Source organism: Cyclopterus lumpus, chromosome 20 (assembly GCF_009769545.1).
Source record: "Cyclopterus lumpus isolate fCycLum1 chromosome 20, fCycLum1.pri, whole genome shotgun sequence".
Classification (NCBI taxonomy): Eukaryota; Metazoa; Chordata; class Actinopteri; order Perciformes; family Cyclopteridae; genus Cyclopterus; species Cyclopterus lumpus.
Window position 1 is genome coordinate 12113350 of NC_046985.1, and position 21515 is coordinate 12134864.

Consider the following 21515-nt stretch of genomic DNA (forward strand, 5'->3'; position numbering starts at 1 on the left):
GTATACCCGAATGACTTTTAATTCAGAGTTCCTGAATAAAAATAACTATCTTTTAAGCCTCTTAAAAATGCTGAAAAATTACATTTGTGATGCGCCGGTGCAAAAACACAAGTTTGCATGAAAGGCAATAATTTATGGCCCATATTTCACTCTGATTAAAAACCTAAGCAGCGATTATAGCGTCTACTCAGCAATCTTCTCTGACATCAAGGCATGTTTTTTCCTCATTCTAATCCACTACATTATAATTATTCAGTCATTTCAACTTTCATAGGGGAAAAATAATCATCTTTTGGTTATGCAAATGATTGGGTCGTTGAAAAGGCCTTCCTTGGCAGATGGCTGGTATTTAAAATGGGGTATGTGGTCATTTGGGTATTTCTGTCATAAAATAGATCTTTGATTTAATGAAATAGGGGCTTAGGCTCATTCTGAAGAATACACAATACAATTACTTTATAACCACCATCTCTGATTATCGTAAGTCTATTGTCTCTGTGTGTACATACATGTGCTTGTTTTGTTCTTGTATGTGTCATCTGAAATTCACTGCAAAACAGATTGGAGAACAGCACTTTTCTTTTTTTCATACTCTTTCCAAATTATGAATGATATAGACAAACTAAGGAGTGTTTGATTGCTGTGAACTGCAAAAAAATATGTTTAGTAACTTTTAGATAGTGAGTGATATACTGTCCTGTTTAGCAGGTCTTTTTACTTTTTTATTTCGTCCTCAGTCATAAAAGAACAGTCTCCAACCCCTTTGTCTTTAAAAGAATGGAGCTGCCAGTTGGTTATCCAATCCCCAGCCGTTACAGACAAATCAGTATAATAACACCTCCCTTTAAACCAAATGACCGCAGCGTGGGACTGCCAGCTAAAATTAATTCCACCTCTGACCAGAGGCGAGAATACCCCACTGCTTAACCCCCTCCACACACTCACACACCCACAAACACACACGTAGGCTCTTACACACACAAACACACACACACACACACACACACTTAAGCACTTACACGCACACGCAGGCTGATGCATGCATGCACACAAGCACAAGCACTGAATATGGAGTAGTCCTCATTTGCACTCGCTACTCACCATTCAGTCTTAATCTGCAGTCAGCAGACACCAAGCGGCAGCATTTGGTCAAACTATTGTGCATTTAAGCAAATTGTTTTCTTTTTCTTATCTGTCTCCTTAATCTAACACTAAACTTTGAGATTATGAAACAAAAAGTTACAAATGACATACAAATTGGGGAGACGCTATATTTGGCCTTCTTTGGTCTTTTGAGTCAAACATCAAATGATCAAGACGAGTCACAAAGAGCTTGTCATCTCAGACCTTGATTTGCCTGTCGACTGTTTGACAGACATAACTTCACCAGAATGGAAACGTTTACCCGTCCCAAAAGGCCCATATTTGAAACCTATTCATACAATGCATAAACTACATACGTAAAGCACCAACACATAATATTCTGTGAAGAGGTACTGTATGCTACTGCTGCTCCTGCTTGGCACAAAGCCTGTTAAAATGTGTACGTATTGAATGGAACACTTGATACCACAGCATTAGCTCCCCTCTCCAGCAATATTGATTTACAACATCGATATAGGCTGGCTCCCTCTTAATACATTTAAACTCTAAAAACAGCAATATGTCACAGCTACTTGACTGTGATTCTTCAAAATAAACACGATGTTCTAAAAACACTGCATGATCCGTGTCTCTTTAGACCCTTGGGTTTTGTTTTATTCTGGCTGGTTGTTAAGTGACCTTTTGTTAACTCATATTTAAGTGACATTCGTTCTCCTGTCTCGGGGCACACTTTGTCTTTGTTACCAAGTGTTGCAACTATTCAAATTTCCATGTTCTTCATGCTTCACACAATCATCGAACCAATAGAGGCTCTGCCTTCTGCGGCCTTTCAGGTGTTTATGCACAGACAGAGGTAGCAAATGATCAAGATTCATTGCTGTTCATTTGTCTTCACAAAACCAGAGGAAAGAAGTCCAGCTGCTGCCAAATTTGATTCAGGGCCCAGTGATTTTATGATGAAGATGTAGAGGATGTGAGTAGTGTGAGGGGACTTTTAAGATTCAAATATAATTAGAGACAGGAAGCCACAAACAGAATTGTGATACTATTATGTTGTGTGAGAACTCTAAACTATGACATCAGCCAGGTTGTGAGCGTGTGTGTGTGTGTGTGGGGTGTGGGGGGGTGACATGTGTGTGCCCCCCCATGCGTGTATGTGTTATTTCTAGGGCAAGTCTAAACTCTGTCATGTTGATTAGCTGTAGGTGTTAACACACTAGATACTGCCTCCGCTCATTCTCTTCCTGACTGATCAATGTCACTCTCTGTCTGGCTTCCTTTTGCTCCTCATCATTCCACTTCATTCTCTCGTTGTCTCTCCAGTTTATTACTATAACATGTATTTATAGATTAAATCATATTTTTTTTAGTTTGTTGTTCAAATACATTGTGTAAGTGTATCAAACTGTGAAAACAAACATTTAAAGTGTGTATGTATATAAATATTTTTGGGACACAGTTTTGTGATGATATTTCGGCTTGTTGCTAATTGTTCCTTTTCAGCTGCCAGAGGGTAACAACCACGCAGGCATCAACAGATTGTATCCCCTCAGCTGACAGCCTCCCACCAACTGCCTTTGTGCCTCTGCCACTTGACATCTCCATCCGCTGTGTGTGATGATGTAAATAATTACACTCAATTAGCACTTAATTAATAATGCTGAAACAAAAGGACAAGTCCCTCGGCGCAGCTCCTCTCCTCTCTCTCCATCTCCCTGTGCATTGCTCTCTTTCTCTCTCTCTCTCTCTCTCTCTCTCTCTCTCTCTCTCTCTCTCTCTACCTCCCTCTCTCTATACACACACATCAGGGAAAACAAAACATGTCAGCTTTTGACAATGTGCCATCTGTCCTCGAGCCAACAGATAGGCTTAGACACACGCACACACAGTTACAGCCCCTCAGCGCCCATAAGACATGCAGAAACACTAATCGGGTCCTTAGGCGAACATAATTACAACTTGCCATGTTAATTACCTAACAATTAGCGGCCGTCTCTTCCAAGGGGCAATCAATGAATTAGCGTATGATTCCCATGTTGAGTTGGCAGACAAGCCCTCCCATTCATGCTCTCCTCACTTCTCCCAATTACTCTTTGTCACTTTTTCTGCACTCACACACATACTGTACATGTCCAATATATAAAGAATAAGCACCTACATGGCACAGCAAATAGGAATTAATTCACACTGCGCCCAATTAGCTTATTTCATATCCCAAGGTGGATTGTAAAAACGTTTTGCACCTTCAGTAAGCAAAATGGTCAAGAATTCCATTTCTCCTTCTCTATACGCACCAAATGCCTGAGGGCAGCGGTTTAAAATTCAATGTCGAAATAGGCTGAGGGAAGAAACGTTAAAAAAAGAATCACAATAGAGGAAATTGAACAAATTGCGTGTCTTGTATTGCTCTCTGTCTTTGTAATTCCCGCTCGTTATCAAATGAATAATGAGAAAATCTTGCTGCTGTGATGCCAAATATGAATCTTTGTGCCAATTTTGATTGGAAACAAATTGGTGAAGCAGGTGCAGTCCTGAGACTAATGATCAATAAAAAAAATCATATTTCATCATTTTTAGAAGACCAAAAAGCTATCAGTTTGAAAAATGTGCACCCTTTACCAGAGAAATCATCCATCATTGCTCCTATTGAATTTCCCATATTAAAACTCCAATATGGAAGTCATATAGGCTGATAACACAATCAGATTGAAAATTGAGAAGAATTCACCTCCTGCCGATAAATGTATGCCAAGGATTAGTGCGCTTGGATGGTTGCTTCTTCGGTAAAAAAAACTAAAAAAACAGTTGACCTCTTAGAAGTTAAACAAACCTTTTTCTTTCTCTTGTTGCATTCGAGCCAAGTCAAGCAGTAAGAGCACAACTAAAACCCTCTCCATGCACCACCAAGCTCCTATATATGTGCAAACCAACAGCACATTTATAGAACCACGCATTGTTTGATGTATATGATTGAATTGTGCCTCTTTTTCTCGCCCTTATAGAATTTTTTATTACTCTCATTACTCTTCATATTGCAGTGGATATTACTGTGGATATTAGAGCAGTACAGATTGGCCTTTAGCTTTTTTTATTACTGAAATCTGAGGCTGGCCCCATGCGTTGGTAATTCATTCATCCCGATTGCCTTGTGTTATATTTATATGTTAGGGCAATATGCATCTGCCTGCCTGCTGTGGCAGCTGCTGATGACATATTATATACCATTAAATCAAGAAATGAGTAGCATATACTTACATATATAACCACCCTGCTAAGTAGGTTTAAAAACATCAGACAACAGTCCAAAATGGATACACATTCTTTCTTTCTCTCACGCTCTTCCAGCATCACCATCACAGACCACAGTGGCCATGCTAGTCCAAGCCACAGACAGCTCTCTAATAGGCCCGGCTGTCTCCTTCTTAATTTGCTGAAATTGCAAAATCAATAGGTGTAGTCGTAGCCGCCCGCTCTCTGTTTTAGTGGGAAAAGATAAAGTCTATGGGAAGGCAATCTTCACTTTCAATTTGCTCCCTGTTCAGCATCGAGGCCGAAGTGCTTATCACTCTACTTAAAGAGACCGTATGCCTGTCTCATGGTGGGAGGTACTGGTGGACAGGCAAGAGTTTCATTCAGTGTACTGGACAGCTTGAAAAACACACACATACACACATCATTTTCTGATCTGTAGTACAGCTCAAATAATATCAGCATTAGTACTTATTATTATTAATTATTGTCTGATATCCAAATTTGCTTCATTTTCTAACCTGGACCCAAATACTTTGGAAGCAAAAATAAATTGACAGTGAAATAATTCCATCTTCTTTTGCTTTCATCTCATTTTGGATTGGACTGTGGAGTTAACTTCTTCTCTCATATCAATATAGATGCTCCACCTAAAACTAATGCTCTCTGGATGTGAAAACTTTAATGCTTAGTATCTCAAGACTCTTCTGAACTCCAGGGAAGGGGGGGTCTTCTAATTCCAAGTTCACAGGATTATGTGACAACATCTTGGCTAAATCCTTTACTGTAAAATATGTTGCAATGTGTCACTGGAATTGTAGTTTTCCATGAGAGAGCAATCCCAAGATTCAGAGACAGAGTCATCACCCGCGCTGGTGTTCAATGGTTGACTGTTGTTGTGCATGTCTATACATTAGAGTGGGCTTCAATGCATGTGTTTGTAGATATGGCTCTGAGGATAGATGCACGTGAATTCACATTTGCATAAGAGTGTAGATGGTGCGTAATTGCGTGTGTGTGTGTGTGTGTGTGTGTGTGTGTGTGTTTTGAGAGACGTGTGCTCTAAGCAGCTCTTGTCAGTAGGATCTTTTGTCTCAGCGAGCCTGGTCGTCCTTTCCTAATCTCCTCTTGATGCTGCATTTACCCATAATCCTTTCTTTCATTAACTGCCCTCCTCGTACAGCGCCACCTTTATTGCAGTCTTTCACTTTCTAATTGCAAAGAGAGAAGAGCAGGGGGTGGTGTGTGTGTGTGTGTGTGTGTGTGTGTGTGTGTGTGTGTGTGTGTGTGTGTGTGTGTGTGTGCGTGTGTGTGGGTGGTGGATGCATAAGAAGTTGTATTTGCGGAGGCCAGACCATAACAGAGGGGAAAGGGAAGGACAGAGGTGGTGGGTGGGGCTTTGTGGTTGATTGCTGAAATCATTTCAAATGTTGTAGAAAAGAGCTTAAAGAAAAAATTGTAATCTAGATATTAAGAACATTATATGACCGAGTTAAGAGGGTCACCGCCGTGGCTGCTCTTGGCAGGAAATCCATAGAAATTAGAAACAGGATTTTGATGATGAAGATGAGACAGGATGAGGTGGGTGGGGGGGGGGGGGGGGGGGGGGGTGAGCAAGAGCGAGAGAGTAGTTAATATGTGTGCTTGTAGTACCACCATTATAAGTACAATCGTACCAATTCGTAGAATTTTCTAATTACTTTGCGACTTCAAAACATTTTTCAAATCATCCCACATTATAATACAATAAGCAGATTTACCGGAAGAGAGGTGGGGAGACCGAGGGAGAGCAGCTACAATAGAGGAGAGGGGAGGGAATAGAAAACAAAACACAAAACATCCACTGGTGGGTTGCATTTAAAAAATGTTGTTTTTGTGTTGTTAGCGCGGAGCAAAAAGAAGGAGGGCGGGTGGAAGGGAAAAAAGGGGAGGGAGAGAAATAAGAGAGGGGACAGGTTCAATTTTGAAAACACTCGTACTGATGCATATTTATGATCGTGCGTCATAAATGCACTTTATGATAAGGCAAATAATTCACAGAGCGCATAACAGACATCACTTTAACATATTCTATAAGCAGAGTTAAAGAACGCCTTGTTTGCTGTTTCCCATTTCACAATAACCCTTCCAACAATTGCCCCCCTCTCTCCGTCCTCCCCACCTGCTCCCCCCAGCCTGTGTCTCTCTTCCACCAATGAACACCGGCGTCAGTGAGACCCTATACTTGGTTACACACTGGCCCCTATTGGTAGTCTTACCACTCGGCCAGATCTAAAGTGATGCTTGCAGAATTTCATTTCTACAAATGGTCAAGCTATTTTTATTTTTGCCGTCCTGAAATGTATCTGTCACATTGTTATTTATATTAAATTGTGATTTCATTTTTAAAATTATATTCATACAAGACATGATATAAAGAAAGGGAATGCCACATAAATTATACATAAATTAAACTTGAATTCTTACATATATGGTAAATGTTTTCAAAATTGTACATATCTCTCAATCACAAGTATTTCAGAAATTTATTTCACAAATGATAGAATAGTTTTCATATTGATTTTCTTCCCTCATACTGTCATTTTCTTCTTTTTTTCACCCAGACATAAATATTTGTTCAGGTCTGAGGGAATGAATATCACTGTCAGAAACATGGAAATTGATCTCAACAGTAATATCCCTCAATTAATGTTGGGAGTTCTCTTTTTCCAGGGAGGAACAGTGCGTCAGTACATTTCTGCAGCTAAATACATGATTATACTTAAGCCCCTGTAGTTAGGTGTGCCCAATTTCCACACACTAACACAGAAGGAACACAAGGTCACACACAGAGAGTCTTGGAGAAATGGGCAGAAATGGAGGACAGAGTGAAAGACGAAGAAATTAAGACACAGGGAAGGTGTAGCATGGCCACATTTTTGTTACACAGTTTTGAAAGACATTCTAGAGACTGGGAAAAGACCATATTACGAACTGGGTAACTGATAACATCAGTGCAACCTATGTCAGTTATAAAGTGTCACTGATGAACTTCTTTCCTTTTCTTAGGTGATGGACGCATATTAGCATATAATCTAAACATCCGGATTCAGGAAGTAGAAGAAAAATACCAGACATTTTACAAACTGCAAAACTATAGTAAAAAACTTTTTCATTATAGCCTTTATCATTTCAAATTGAAATCTTTGCATTTTGGACCTTTAGCTGAATGAAACAAGATATTTGAAGATGTCACCTTGGGGCATGGGAAGTTCCAATGGGCACAAAAAAATGTAAACTTCATTAAATGATGAATGTTAATAAAATGTGGCTGATTAATTGATAAAGGAAATAATAGATGGTAAAGATTTGGCAGCTGTTGTAACTTTTTTAACTTCCAGCTAGTTGCATTAGTGGGACCTTGATTTTCTAAAGATTAAACTCACTTGATTCGACAAAAACAGACAATTCCTCCGAGATATTTAATCTGTGAATGGTTTGTCAATTGATTTTCCAGAAAATATACATGTCACACCATACATGTCAATATCATAATATGAAATTATATATACATGGATTTAAGATTTGCTCTATATTGCCCCATCCTTGTAAAATATTCAGAGGTCTCTAAATCAAGAACAAATATATCCAATCCCCCCCCCCCAAAAAAGAGCGATATGAATTTCACGATTATTCTGTGTCGTTAAATCAGCCCTATTCATTCCACAACTATATTTGTTCTACTTTTGTTTTATTTCCACATTATTTATTATAGTATTTAAATTACCACCATAATAATCTAAAAAGTTCCAAAACAATTTCTTAGAATTTCCCTTTTCTCTAATGTTATGAAACTGTTCCCACAATAAAAAAAGATTTCTGACTGTGGCATTGAAAGGCAGATGTAAAGCACCAAAGAAATGTAACAAAAGCAATACAGAAATTGTCAAAAAGGCCTTCTTTCATGCACAGCAGTAAGATGGCATTTGTCACACACGCAAAACGGCACACACACATTTATCCTCAGCTCCTCACACTGAACAAAAACACCAAATGTATACATCAATACCGCCGTATATTTTGTTTGCTCCGACAGCTTTTCAACAGTTACTCTTGCCTATGCAAATGAGTCGAGTCTCTCCCACTCCCAATCGTGGTGAAGTGATATGAGCCGCTGAATATAAATGATTGGGAATGATTGATAGACCCTCCCACTTGCCGCCCTCCATAGACAGATAGAGATTCAGACAGACATATGCATCTCTCTTGCTCCTTCCTTGCATTTCTCTCCGTCTCTCGCTCACACACTGTCTCTGCCACACCCACTCACTTGGTAATCCACTCAGTCACACAGTTATACACACAAAAACATGCTAATTGTCAACACGTTATAAACCATTAATTATGCTTTAATGCAGCACTGTGAGCCAGGATAACCAGTCAATAATAAAACTCATGCACACTCAATATCAATATCAGTTAAAACTACTATACGTGGGTAATATTTTCAATAATTAGTACATTCTTAAAATATTTCCCCTGATCTAATTTATGAACAAAGAGGCCAGAAAGAACAACAATATTTTGATGACTTGCATTCTGAGAAGTTGAACATCAACTCTGCAGACTACAGGACATGACCAGTATACATGAATAAATCAACTCAATGGACCATGAGAGTTTTCAATAAGTCACTGCAGCCATTTTAAATCCCTCAAGGTGTCAACTCTCCTCCACGTGGAGCCTTAACGTGTGACAAGTAACTGCTGAAAAATCCATCCAACTGGTTCTGTACCATCCCGATTGACAGCGCAACTCAGCTGACTGTTCGGTGCATTACATTTTGACTGCAGCTGTGTACCGTACCTGTGCCTGCACTTGCCGGGCTCTTTTCCTGACAAAGCAGCAAGCTATGAAGAAACAAGACCCGGACTCAAGAGGGCCAAACTCGAGCAGGGGGCCGGCCTCTTTAAACATTCACAAGAATGAGAGACTGTTTACAATGAGAAAGTTACAAAACTAAGACTGGAAATATAAAATGCTGTGGACAGTGAAGAGTGACAAATAATAAAAGATAAGGCTATATGGTACATACGGCATGCCGACGCAGACAAACACCAAATATCTACAAAAGAATGTATTTACCCGACTGTTTCCATCCGTTCCCTTTCCCAAATGCCCGACTGGCCAGGTGTGTGTATGTCAGTGTGTGTGAGCTATACTGTTGGAGGGTCTGTGTGTGATTTCTTTCAGACAGGAGACTGGAAATGGGGTAGAAGCCATTACACGGAGAGAATCACCCAGAGCACCCCGAAATGAGGGGCAGGGGCCTGTCAGCACGCATGGTGTGTGTGTGTGTGTGTGTGTGTGTGTGTGTGTGTTTGTGTAGACAGGGTCCAGCCGGTGACCTTCTTCCAATGAGCCCCCCATGATTTATTTACTGTGCCCTTATCCAACCTCTCCCTTCACACACGCGCGTGTGCACACACACACACACACACACACACACACACACACACACACACACAGACGAACACATGATTTCTAGTATTTCAGTGATAAGCTGGAATCTGCAAATGTGGCGTTTTTTTCACTCAGGACAGGACAGGCAGGAGAAAATGGTGTTTGGTGCGAGGAGAACAGATCTGTCACCCTATCTCTTACTGCAGTAGCATCTTATTTTCCCCTCCATTCCTCGGCTCTCTCTGTCCTCTACTCATTTTAGCTCCTTTTCTAGAGCCAGTCTGCCGCTCACCCGTATTCTCCCACTCTCGCCCTCGCCGCGCCTTCCCCTCTCACATTTTGTACCGCCCCGCCCGGACGAGTCTAGATGCCATCTCCCGCGTTTCACCCTTTCCTTCTTCTTTTCTCTTTTTTTCTCTCATTCATTCGTTTCCTGTCTCCCTCATTTTCCCTCTCTCTGTCTCTCTCTGCAAGGGGGGTGGGGTTTGGCTGTCGTGGAGCGAGATGAATTTCAGATTGCTGTCGGGCAGCACAGAGCGCTCTCATTGGACAGAATAAGCCAGGGAGGAGAGGCAAAGGCTGCAGAAAAAAAAGAAAATAAATGACAATTTTTTTTTCATTGGCTACATATGACCATAATTGCACCCCCACCCCCCTCTGTTTCCCTCTCTCAGCAGAGCAGCAGCAGGCTATAATTTGAACCACCGGAGCCAATTATGCAGATTAGCTGGCCCCAGGTTGACCAATGACCTTCTCCCATCGTTTACATTTGTTTACAATATGCAAATCACTTTGGGGTTCAAAAACGTGATAGAGGGTGTCAATACACCTATAGATAACATTTTACTGCCACAAAAACTCCTCACCCCCTGCCAGCTCCCCCATGCTCACACGAGAATGAACAAGCGCACATGCAACAGAAACAACTTAGCAGGAGATGCTGTTTGATGAAGTGTTTGGGATGTTTTGTACAAGGATGACTTAAATTAATATCGCAGGGATTTGCTCTGCACTTCCGACACTGAGTTTATTCCAATATGTAAAAAACAAGACTCTTGGAATCTTGCTTGGTCTTCATTTCATCCCTCCCTCCCTCCCTCCCTCCCTTCCTTCCTTCCTTCCTTCCTTCCTTCCTTCCACACTTTAGCCTTCTCTTCTCTTTCTCCCTCCCTGCCTCAATATATGTCAACCTCTCTCCATTCATGCCCCTCCTTCCTTCTGCCCCCTCCACCACCCACCCACCTCCCCCCGTTGGTACAGAGATGGAAGCTGGTCTGTCTAATTAGCTGTATGGTTTACCTTGGCTCAGTGGGGCCTGGCTGCCTTAGCCGGGTTTAAACAGGGAGATGGACGGGCTGAAACGCTGAAACCCTAGACTGTAATTAGAGACAGGCTCACTGAGGGCACACCACTGCTGACACAGAGTCTCTGTTCCACTGAGCGCACACACACACACACACACAAGGGAAAGCTTGGGAGGCGGACACACACAAGCTGGTGGCAAAAATACACACAAAATGCATGAAAACAAAAGGTGTGGGTATTAAGTGCACCCATCCATCCAGCCACGGTCACTGGCATAAAAACACACATACATATGCAGAGAGTTGTTGTGCACTCCTAGTGCTCTGTGTTCCTGACACACACACACACACACACACACACACACAAACACTGCATGGTCCAAAATATACATGATTGTTCTCATTTGGTTCATCTCTCTTATTCCAACTCATATTTCTGCAGTTTATATTACTATGTTGCAGCATGATGTCCCCAAAACACAATACCAATTATGTCTTTCCTCTCACCTCATCTATTCTAGCTGCTCTCCACGACTCGTTCTTTTTTTAACACTCTTGCTCCCCCCTCCCACCCTCTCATCTTGTCCGATGATTTATTACTTTTTTCTTCTGATTTTAATTATCCCTCTCTCTGTTATGATTGTATGCTTTGTGGTAGGACCCATTTCTATTTTCTCTAGCTGGGCAGATTAAAAACACACCACCGTAAAAACGGCCAAAGACAACACACACAGACAATGTCACACACATGAACAATGCACGTCTGCAGCTGGTCTGATCGGGCTGTGTTGTGTTTATTCCCCTCAAAGTTAACTTCATCAAAACAAGGAACAGAGAGACAGAGCCAATCAATGAAATTCATTAATGAAAACTGAAATGCATTTTATTCTTTTCTAATTACACGCATTGTAGCTCATAATTGAACGGGGTGTATCAAGACTTGAGATTACTTCAGACTTGCATGTGTGGCTCTCTGTGTGTGCGTGTATTGTTGCAGTGTATGTGTGCAAAAGGAGTCAGAGAAAGACAGGCATACAAAGACAAGGAGATGGAGCTGAATGTGGAGAAAAAGGTGATATCAAGAGAGGACAGAGGGAGAGGGTAAAATGAGAGACAGAAAGAGAAATATGAAGCAATGGATTGTATGAAATCTATTTTTCTCTGGTATTATACTGCCCCCCTCTGTTCATGCACAGAACAACATTGAGTGTCAGTCTGAGGAGTGTGTGATGAGACCTTCTGTCCCACATCTTTTCAACTAACAGCATTCACACAAACCCAATACCGGTAGTCACACTGCATCAAGACTGCGTGTGTAACTTTGATTTTAGTTCATAGTTTAACTGAATAAACTAGATTTGGTTGAGTTTATTGACTTCCCAAGGGAAAGATCTTGGCAGAGAACTCAACAGCAAAGACACAGTCATCACGGAGGAAAAATGTGTGAAGCCAAAAGAAAAATTGACTAGACTTTATTTTTTCCTTTTTATCTGTCTAATAATGTGGTGTTTTGTCATGAATTCATGTCATCGCAACAAACGTGCCGTTACATTTGCTTGCTAAATTGTGATTGTTGTTCTTGAGATTAAAGTGGTCCGTAAATGAAGAGAGCATGTACTTACAGGTGTCATTGTGTTTTAATGTGTTGTGACAACTGCAAGGCACTGCTATCAACGTTGTGTGTACCAAAAGTACAGACAGACACCTCGTATTCTTTTAGGCATCGTTCACCCCCAATCAAACAGAGGATGATTAAAGAAAGGTAGATCCGATGTGCCTGTGAGAGAGCGTGTGCGAGTGTGCGAATACTGTTTGCCATCTGGCCCTAACTGCCCCACAATAACAAATGTTCCCGATTTCTGATTGGGCAATTAAAAGCAGCAGGGGCACTGTGTTGACGGGTGAGAGTGTGACATCCATCATCTGAAACAATCGGCCCCTACCAAGTAGAGGTGGGTATATATATATATATATATATATATATATATATATATATATATATATATATATATATATATATATATATATATATATATATATATATATAAATATATATATATGTGTGTGTGTGTGTGTATGTGTGTGCATGTGTGTGTGTGCGTGCATGCAATGGGTTCCTCAAACTACCCCAAGCCCCCTGTGTCTCTATAATAACTCCATGAAATCAAATATACAACTCCTTATTCCCAGGTGATGCACAGTAGCCAGTGGCCTCAAAAAGGAAAAGAAAAGAAAAAATCAATAATGACCATGTGACCAAACCAGGAAATGCTTGGACCAAGGGCCACGTATGGCATCACATGGAGAAACCTCATGGAAACACGTGAAGACATTTTGTTGCCAAATTGGAAAGATTGTCTTTATTGGGTTTCATACTGCAGTTACTGGGCTTCAGTAGAGAAATACATTACTGCTCTAATTATTATTATAAGGGATTCAACCATCCATCCATCCATCCATTTTCAATACCGCTTATCCTCATTAGGGTCGCGGGGGCGCTGGAGCCTATCCCAGCTGACATAGGGCGAAGGCAGGGGACACCCTGGACAGGCCGCCAGTCCATCGAGGGCACATGTAGGGACATACAACCATTCACTCTCACATTCACACCTATGGGCAATTTAGAGATCAATTAACCTGCAGCATGTCTTTGGACTTAAAGCTATTCAAAAATGTTTGCAGTTACCGTGAAATAACTTTCAAGGATTTTCCAAAGGACTTGATTTGAGATTTCTTCTTTCAGCTTCTAGAGGCCATTAGAGGAACTGTAGCTTGAGGCACTTCACCATTTTTATTCCCCATCAAGGCTGAGAGTAAAGCAATTTGCCACAAAGTGATTAATATTGAGAACTGTCTACATATGGCGCAGCTTATTACTGGAATGAATAATATGATGCATGTACACAAGCACATAAATATGAAGCTAACTTCTCAAAGCAAACGTGCTGCTCACTCCTTTTTCTCACTCTAGATTAGGACTAAACACACACTCTTGCTTTCAATATTTTTTTGTTCATCACTGTACATCCTAGAGTTTTGAACTTCAAATGAATCACTGAAATATAAAATCAAAGGCGTCAGGGTTTATGGCTAAGAATCTCAGTGGTAAGTTTGTCATAAAAATCATTGCTGTGCTCTCGTGGGCGGGTTACCCTCTCCACACACGGAGAGGACCAGAGAAGAGACGAGTGAAGAATAATAGGTCGTCGGTAGCACGCTGACAGATTCACTGTTTTTAGCTGAGCTAGACCAGAGAATATTTGGTTTCAACATATCAGTGATGCCTTTTTGCCGTCATTGTTCTCCTTGGAGTTAGCTGGAAGTGCTCTGATTAATTGAAGTTAACAGACGAGTTATAATTTTATTCTAATTCAAACTCAACTCCTGGCATTTGCTCCCTGTGTTCCTCAATACTGTTTTTGAAGGAATATGCAGAGTAACAGGCAAACCAGCTTTAGAAGTGACGTAGCGCTGCATGGTGAGTCTTTTTCGAGTGGTTCACACTGATCAATATTTAGAGATCCTTTAGTGTTAAATTTGATGTGCTGGTAGGTTGTAGAATGATTGTTTCTTTGGGTGAGGCTGTGGATGCGATAATAATATAAGTATACATTATATAAATAGATCATGATTATATATCTGTTAGTTTGAAGATTTACTATACCTTCCAAAGCTCAAGAAATATGGAACCCCAAATGAAGTCCATTTGATTACCCCATCAAGTATGATCTATAAACAAACCATCATTGAGAGTTGATGTGTACTTAATATAGAAATTGTGTGAAGGAAAGTGCTCCAAGACGAAGTGAACAAAAATAAGTCATATAAACCAATATTACTAATTTGACAAGTTTCATGTGTCTCTTTGGTATGCAAAAGATGTCCTATATTTAAAAATTAAAGAAATAACTGGTTCAGTGCATTTCCATGAAGGACTTATACTTTCTGCTATGCAAAAATGAAGCTCAGTATCAAAGTGGAGCCTTAGTCTTAGCTGTTGATTGTCTAAGAGCATAATTAATACAGCAACTAATCCAACGTGCCATCTCGCCAACCCAGAAATGTCCAATCACATTTACTGCTTCAGCTGGGGTTTGAAGCTGCTCAAAGCCTGAGTCCACAGCTGAGGAGCTTTGAGACTACGGAGTAAGGCACTAATCATGACACCATTAACTAAGAAAACACTGGGAATTAGTCAGATGAGGAAAAGTTGTGCTTCTCCACAGAGCTTTTGTTTAGTTAATTCCCTGTTGACAGCCAAATGCTCCACTTGCCTGGAGAAAACTTCCTTGAGAGGGAAAGATTACTTTTTATCCCTAATTAAGGCAGCTTATTTGCATAGCTTACCAAGTCATAATATATGTTAATTTGCATTTACATTGGAGAGCGCTGCGTAGGCAGTTAATGTGGCCTAAATATGTCCATACATATTATTTTCTAATGTTATTTTAATCATGCATCTTTTATATATATTTTATGTTTACTATTTTTCCTCATGGTGTTCTTAGTCTCTCAGGTCTTGCTCAATTACACTGAAGTATAGATTACTTACAGCAACTCACATGGCATCTGCAATCAGAATACAACTCAAAACATAGCCAAAGTCCTTGAAGTTTTAGGTCTGTGGTGGATGTGGTCGGGCAAAATGTAAATGCGGTTCAGTTTTCAGGATGAGGACAAGATAGTCAGTCCAATGTGATTTGCGTGTGTGTGTGTGTGTGTGTGTGTGTGTGTTTACTTTGCCAGCAGACCATCCTACAGACCAATCAACCACTGAAGAGGAACGTTTCAAATGATACCATGAAATGAGAGGAAGGATATCACAACTGTGTTTTCAGTGCATCTTTCATGGACTGCAAACGGGAATGAACAAATCCTAATGCCTAACGAATGCTGCAATAGAGGAGGACCTGCCTCATGTCAGCAGGTATCTGCACGACTGGGGTTTTGGAAAAAACACTCAATGGAAATTAATGTTATTGACATACACAGTTAGGTGAATTAATACTACAAGGTGTCCAATACATATCTAAGCAAAAATATTAAAAACAGACCCATGACAAACCTACCTGAACTCAACATGTATTTATTTATTTAAGGAGACCGATGCCCGACAGCATCTGACTCGCCATCATGAGAGGTCCCTGAGCAGGCAGCCATCCCAGGCCACCCAAAATATTATGCAGTTTGCTGCAATTTAATGCAATATTAGCATTGGAATGACAGAGGTGCACACACATGACCGATCGCATGATTCTCCTGACAGAGATAACAAACACATCATGAAGTTGGCATATAGCTGTCTACAACCTTATAGAGCCGTTAGCAGGGATAAAGACAACCATACATAGTATGTTGGGCAACCAAATTGGTAGGACAAGGTGGAAAATACATTAAAAATAATAAAATGTTATAAGAGAAGCACAGAATTGCGGGTTGTTGATACTAATTGACTCATCCTATTTATTCCTATGTCTCGATTCCGCTGTAGTAAAGTGGATGCAAGGTCTATGATCTTTTCATTCTCTCTGGTCATTTGCGAGCCTCACTTATCTGTCCCTGAGTGATTTCATTTGGCTTTGAGTGGTTTTGAGAGGAAAATAACAGCAGATGAGGCCAACTTAAAAACCAGGTATCTCAGAATGTCCTGTCCTCCTTATGGATATTTAGTGTAGTATTCTCAAACGAGCAAGGCTCTACTGAGCGATTGCAAATGGTAAAAAGCTGGGGCATTCGGTTTTTACACAAAGAAAGAGAAAAAGAGAGGCAGAGATGGAGAGAGCAGCAAATGCGGTACATGAAAACAATAAGCACTTTCCTCTCAATCTGGGGTAGTGTTAAAGCGTATTTCTGGTAATTGGCTTTGCCTAAAAAGATGGGGAGATTGACGAATGGAGCAAATATGATAGAGAAAGAAGAACAGGCCTTCGTTTTACAGAAGATGGGGACAGGAGCACTAGAACAACAGCCTACCGTTTTCTCCTCAAGTGCTCTCTCGTTTGATTACCCCTCCTGCCCTCCCTTCCACTTCTCTTCCTCTTCCTGCCTGTGAGCAGTGATTTGTGTGCCTTTCTGTAGCATTTTGGTTTCAGCGCCAGGCGGTCCGAGCCACAAAGGGCAATGTGCATGCACCTGTATATGCGCATGTCCATATCTACAACTAAGAGCATATATGCGTATACTCACGCCCGTGCATGCCTGCACAGAAGCGTGACCGTGTGTCTATAAACTTTTCTGTTTTTACCCATGAGGCCGAGTTAGAGACCATATTCCGTCTTCAAAACATACGGCAGCACCGTCAAATGAGTCACCCCTTTCATCTGCTTCCACTGCTCTCGGTTACTCCAGCTTCCACGCCTTGCCTAATGGATTTTCAAATGCAGGTACACGATTTCTTTCAAGACTTGACAGGCATTTTCCTTTGTGTTTAGAGATGGGGATCAGGCCCTGAGTGGTTCGCTGGTGATGGTGTTGTTGAAAGATTCTGCATAGAGAGTGGAAACATTTTCCCTGAACTTGTTTGAAAAGGCCAAATGTGAGACATCATGCACATTTTTCACATCTGGCCAAACAAAGGTAATACAAGTACTCTGAAATACATCTGTGTTTCTCTTATGTACAGTTGTTGTTTGTTGTGGGCTATATGCTTATATTTAACAGTGGACTACATATAAAAGGTGTGTCAGAGAGAACTGGAAGATGACTGTTCAGGATTTTCTCAAAAGGTACTTTTTTACCTGAAAAAGCCCAAATCCCATTAATGATGGTTAAAATTGAAGTTTTACAATGGAAGATAACAGCTCCTATCCAGCTTTTAAGCAAGATTAATGGGTTTTAAAAGTACCGACTTACTGAATTACATGATAAATTTGATTATTGTTGTTATAAAATAATGTTGCTTTTACAATTTCCTATATTTTGACAGCGTTTTCTATCAAAAATGATTCTTATATGCTTGAAATTACTCAAGAGAAAACCATGTGTGTGGTCATTTTGCTGAACTGTTTCTTCTAGAATGCCAAAAACTAAAATGTTGCACTACTATGCAGTCAACTCTAGAAATGTGCAGACATCATTGACTGTAAATGTATAGCATGAAGCCATTATGGTCAGCATCCGATAAGCTGTGACAAGCTGACTTGCGGAGCCAAAATCATGTTAAAACCTGGATGTAATTGACTGTGATTTCCAACTGGCCTCTCTGAGCCAGAACGCCAATGTCTCCTAATTAACTAGAGAGCACTGACAGCCTGGTGCCACCTCCATTTGGTCCCCACTTGAAACGAGTGCCATGTCCTGAGGGTTCCTGTCAGACCTAGTGCTCTGTGAATGGTATGACATGTCTCTTCATCTCTCCCCCTCTACTATTTTCTTCTAATCATGCTCAGGAAGAAAACGAGAGTGCGTTTGGCTGGAAGGAAGAAACAGACTGCGTCTAGTGTACATGTGTGTGTGATATATATAAAAATAAATAAAGAGAGAGAGAGAGATTCATAATAGTGTCGTCTTATCTGTCTCTCTGTGCTTCATTATCTGCCTGGCCTGGGGAGTGATGTCTTCCTAAACCACCACTGCCAGCCTGCGGGCTGCCACCACCGCCTTCACACTTATTGCAGCACACAATCAGCAACATAATTTATCACACACACACACACACACAGAGAGACAATTAAAACCATCAGAGCTCCTGAATAATAAAAGGCAATATATATGCACAACACATTCGGACTACTAAAGGACCAAAGGCAGGGAGCTGTCACCCTGATGCAAGGCTTGTGAGGCAGATAGAGAAAAGAATTATAAAGAAAATGTACAGTATGTATAGTGGAGCAACCATCTAGCTGATAGGAGTGTGCCACTAATGGAATAACTAGATTGGTAAAACCCCATTAAGTGTGCTGAGGGTGATGAGGTTTAATTGAGAACAAGGACCAGGTCACTCAGAGAAAGGCTGTTCAATATTTTTATGAAGCTGGAGGGGAAAGAGATTACAGCAAGATAGACAGTGATGTTCTAGCTCATTTAAAGGGCTAGTCCAACTCCAACAAGCCATATTGACGTAGTTTAGCTGTTGGGTTAATACCTTTAAAGCTTTCAAAGTATTTTAAACCAGTCTGTGGCAGTTCAATAAATTCTACTTTGAGAATAAGTAACCCATAGCAATGATTGGCGACATTCTGGCTACGCTGTGTTAGACACCTTGTTAGATCTACTGCCAGGGAGAATTGGACTCTGAGTTTAGAAGAACCTGTATTCAACATTCTAAACAGTATTAAAGCAGCAAACAACTATTTGCTATGTAAAGATGTAGTGAAATAACGTCTACCTGAGCAAAAGAATGAAGTCGCTCCCCCTCGAGCTTCTTTTAAAGCATGTCAATGCACGTGAGCGTGCACCACTGCTCTGTATTGCTCTCTTAAAGCAGCTACAGATGGTAAAGCCCCGACCAACGGAAGTGTAGCACACATCCATCTTGAATGGGGTGGACACAAACAGACCCAAAGAGAGAGAGAACACCAACACTGGCAGCTGACTTAAGCACCACTAATTGTTGAGTAGCCACAGACAAAAAGTAGCAATACTCTCTGTTCAGTGTCTAAATACACATTTTCCTTGTGGAATGACTATGACCGGACTCAGGTCCCAATCAGGAAACGGACACTAGGAACAATGTGGACCGCTGAAATATGAAATATAAATGAAATAATGATTCATTAATAGATTTCCAAAATATGAAAAATATTATATACAGTAAGTGTGGATATCTTCTCTCATATTGCTATCACCTCTTAAGCAATGGACATATCCTAAATCACAATGAGCACTACCAGAACTTCAGTAAACAACACTTTGTTGGGCTCAATGAGTTTATCAATTTAGGTGAAAAAAGAAAAAAGATGTTCTATAATAATTTCAGGATGAAATATCTATTTTGTTTCATTTCAAAAGAAAAAACATGCTTGAGAAAAGCTGCCAGTGGAGCAGCTTCAGTTTGTCTTGATACACTGATAAAGCCTCACTTACCTTTCAAGCTTGGAGAGACTTGTGTATCTTAACACTGACCTGTGGGAATAGCGTGGGAATTTAGTTTTATGTTAAGATTTTTCTTGTAATGTAATCTTGTGATTGAAGGAATGAGTTCTACAGTTGCATTGTGTGGCTAAAAAGGCAAAACTACAATGTTACTAGGGGTGTTATTAGTACTTTAGAATGTTTTGATGGCGCTATATTGCACATTTGCTCTGCTCTCTCTGTCGGGCTGAGTTCCTCTAACTACACACACATAGGCTCACTGAATGCGGGGCTACTTGTGGTTCCTAGAGTCTTACAAAAAGCCTTCAGTTATCCTCTTCAGTCCAGGGGGCAGACACAGTCACCACATTTAAGGGTAGACTTAAGTGCTTATAGTTAGGGTTGGCTCAGGTTTGCCCTGGTCCAGCCCCTAGATATGCTGCTATAGGCCTAGACTACTGGGGGACATCTTATGATACACTGAGCTCCTCAACATTTTTTTGGAGAAACTTCTCTGACGGCTGAGACAAAGCAGCCAGGTGAGAGGAATGACTCATTCTGACGATTGTCTGTGTTCTTCTTTATAAACTTCACTCCGAAATTGTATTTGTTATTATTTATTTTATTTGTTTCCAGTGAAATATCAATTACTTGATATAGTGACTTTGTTGTTGTAAACATCACTGTTGCTGCTCTACAAACAATATTTAAAATATATATATATATATATATATATATATATATATATATATATATATATATATATATATATATATGATTTTAAATTATGTTGTCATTTAGAAAAGCAGATTATTAATAAAAGTAGCTTCTCGTTGTACTAAAATCCTACAGATGACTCTCCTGACCTGAAGGCCACCGTAGTTCTCCAACATGCTTGGAAAGGGAAGGCTAAGCAGAGGAGTATTTAGTTGGTTGCAATCTGCAACAGACCACTAGATGTCACTAAATATTACACACTGGGCCTTTAATTCTTGAATTGAGGGATAAAATTGTGTTATTAAACATACTCTTAATTATATCTAAAACTAGGGCTGAGCAATTTTTTTATCTCAGGATGTACAATATTTGTTCAAGGTGTATGAAAATACCATGATATACCATCAGTATATGACATATTGTCATGTTGCAGAGGTTCTGGCATACACATCATATTCTACAGAGTTGTGTGTATCAATGTGTTTTTCAATGAATATGAGAATAATGATCTTGTCACCACCCCTTCTGATACTTTTTGATAAAAGCCAGAGCACCACTTTTAAGTTTAGACACGTTTGTTGTTGTTGTTTTTTTAAGCCCACGGTTAAACTTTGACAGCCTATAACTCTCTTCAATTTTGTGAAACAGAGTACACTGACGTTGGCACCTAAATGTAGCGGGAAATGA